We start from the raw sequence: 3,292 nt of genomic DNA on the forward strand, positions 1-3,292 counted from the left end.
TACAATCAGAACTGACTCAGCTGACCCTATCACGGGTTTTCAGAGGCTGTAAATCACACAGGGAAGCTTGCCTATGTTTCTCCCTTAGAGGTGCTGGTGGATTCAAACCACCAGACAGGTGGTGCCCTTGGGTTAGCAGCACAATTCCCTATGGGCTGCCCAGCAGAGCTCCTGTTATTATGAGCCTCTGCGACTGGGACTCATGAAGATCCCAAGTGTGTAGAGCAGAGAGAAGCTGTGACCAGTTGACCACCAGGCCTCTCTTCTGAAACACATGGGGCAAGTCCAAGTTCAACCTTGGGGTTAGTAGACTCTATCCCCAGAACCCACACTAAACTTCAGTGCAGAAGAGCTGGCCACTCAAGACAAAGAGCTACCGAAAACAAAAGGGTGCCTCTCTGCTGTCAGGGCTTACACACAGGTATGGAAGTTGGGAGGCCGGAGGCAGTCAGTGTGCTCTCCTAGAGGGACCTGGGGGGGGACTTTTAGAACACAGGAATCGCCCAGCTATCTGTCCAGCTCTGGTAACAGCCTTTGAAATCCAATTTCCACCTCAGACATGCATCTTTGATCTCTCAATTGAAAAATCTAACTCTAACGAAAGACAAGCCCTCTATCAAGTGACATCATGACATTTACCCACTTCCTCTTCTGGACACCTTGTTCCAGGATGAAAATGTCACTAAAGATCAGTAAACTGACCCCTGGGTCTGCCTGGTGCAGGCCTTGCTGTGTGGATAAAGGGTGTTCCGTCTCGTCTCTCTGTTCTGGGGCTGCCTCACTTTTGTCTGCTCTCTGCTTCCCCACACCACACTCCCCCATCCTCACTGGTGTCTCTCTCCCCTCCTTCCTTACCCTCCCTCTCTGTGGCTTTCTCATCAAGGACTTTTTCAGTCTACAAAATCTAGCAACACATTTATTACCCCTGGGTAACTCCACAGACAATCAAGAAAATGCATTTCAGCATGATGAAGTGTCACGCACAATGAATGTATAGCAAAATAAATGACTTCATAAATGAAGAAAAACATTTCACTAATGCAGAGTCCAGGAATATCTGAAGGTAGCAATTTACTTCAATTAACAATATTTCAGGGGAGAAAAAGCCCACGAGTCAAAATCCGATATTTACTAACGGTTCCAGATTTGTGGGGGACTGTTAGGGAGCTCTGATGGTATAGCTCTGGTGGTAAGGAGTTAGTGCTAACCCAAAGGCATACTGTTCTAGTCGACTAGGTTTCTGGCACAAGAAGATGGTCATTCCTCCCCCCACCCCCCTCCTTGATATTTGTAACCTCTGAAAACTCTCTAGAAGATCAGCTATGAGTCAGTTTCCAATCCACAACACATATTTATTCAGTCTGGAAGTTCTGGTGGCCTAGTCCTTTTTTAATTGTGCTGTTAACCCCAAAGGTGGGTGTCTGCAGTGGTTCAAATCCACCAGCTACTCTTTAGGAGAAAACTGGAAAGTCCACTTACACTGCTGTTTACGACGTAGGCCTCCTAATAAAGAGTCTCTATGAGCTGGAATGAGCTGATGACAATGAATTGAGTTGTTGATTTTTTTCAGCCAAGTAGCTTGTTTTGGTGACAGGAGTGGGGAAGGGATGGGGTTCTTTATGTCAGGTAGCTTTCTGTGACTGTCACGCTTGGGTTTGTACCCTCCTCTGAATCTCCATTGACACTGTTGTTGTGTGCCATCAAGTCAATTCTGACTCATAGTGACACTAAGTGACAGAGCAGAACTGCCCAATGGTGTTTCCCAGGCTAAATCCTATGTAAACAGATGGACTGGAATTTCCTCGAACAGAGCTTCTGGTAGGGTCAGACCTCCACACTCGCAGTTAGCAGCCAGCCCCATCAGGATTCATACTCATGACACGAGTGTGTAAGAACAGGTGCATATGCATCCCTGGTTTAATTACAAGATGAGGAGAAGGAAGGAGATCATCTGATTGAGTTCTGCATTTTTGTCTCCTATAAAGCGTCTCCAACATGGTGGATGATGAATACACATTTGATGGCAGAAAGAGTGAATAATTGATACCAAATCTTTGATCTTGACTATTCTTTGCGAGGTGGAGAAAAGATCCCAGTGTGTGACTTGGTTACCTGAGAGATGAGGCTGAAGCCAGCTACTCCTCATGCACTATCTCTAGTTGGCCCCTTGGCCAGCCTGACCTAGAGTGAGCCTCAGTGGCAACCTTTACTGTGAGCCCAGCACCACCACACCATCACTGGACCACACAGGCAAGCGTTGTTTGGTGTTGCCTTCTCAGTTAGGCCCCGGATTGCCCTATTTGCACATGCCTTGTACCCACCACATTTGGCAAGTCCAGGGCTCTGGTTTGAAAAACAAAATTATTGTACTTTAAGTGACAGTTAACTTTAATATACTGTTATTGCTCATTGCTACTGAGTTGGTGCTGATCCTGTAGTGAGTTTTCAGAAGCTGTGAATCTTATGGGAGAAGATGGCCCCGGTTTCTTCCTCACAGCAGCTGGTGGCTTTGAACTGCCTTCTTTTGGTTTGGCAGCATAACTCCTTACACACTAGGCCAAATCTCTTGCTCTATTGATTTCTAGAGCTTCATTATGAACATCTCTCATTTCTTTGACATAATATTGTTGACATAATATTGTACCTTATTCTTAATATCTAACAGGCATTTGCTTTGTGAGATGCAATGTTTACCACATTTACCATATTCATGTCACCCTTATCCAATACCAAGATTTTCCATCATTCTTAACAGAGGCTCAGTGCCCTCTAAGTAATGTAACATGCATTTTATTTCTTCATTGTATTTGTTGGAGAGGAGCGTTGTTACTATCTTCCACTAGATTATAAGCTCCATTGTATGCTGGGTATGTAGTAGACACTTCTGAGACAGTGTTTCAGACAGTCAAATATATTTAGTGTAAGATAGTATACATATATTCAAGACAGTATTCTAAGACAATATGAGATCTATACCCCTGAGAGGTAGGGATGGTGAAACTTTGCCTCGTATATTTGGGACATGCTGTCGGGAGGAGCTAGTCTGTGGCATGAGATGTCATGCTAGAATCAGTGAAAGAGGGGATGACCTCAACAAGACGGACTGACACAATGACACAAGAACAGGCTCGAGCGTTTATCAGAGATGATAAGGATGCTGGATAGAGCAAGGCTCAGATCTGCTGTTTCAAGGGTCGCTATGAGTGGTAGTCAACTCGATGGCACCTAACAACAACAGCGACCTACAATCATACATATTGAATGAATGCTTCTTTGTAGTACCTGGTCAGGA

The sequence above is a fragment of the Elephantulus edwardii genome, unplaced genomic scaffold, assembly GCF_000299155.1.
Source record: "Elephantulus edwardii isolate Elephantulus edwardi_28Jun2011 unplaced genomic scaffold, EleEdw1.0 scaffold00010, whole genome shotgun sequence".
Lineage (NCBI taxonomy): Eukaryota > Metazoa > Chordata > Mammalia > Macroscelidea > Macroscelididae > Elephantulus > Elephantulus edwardii.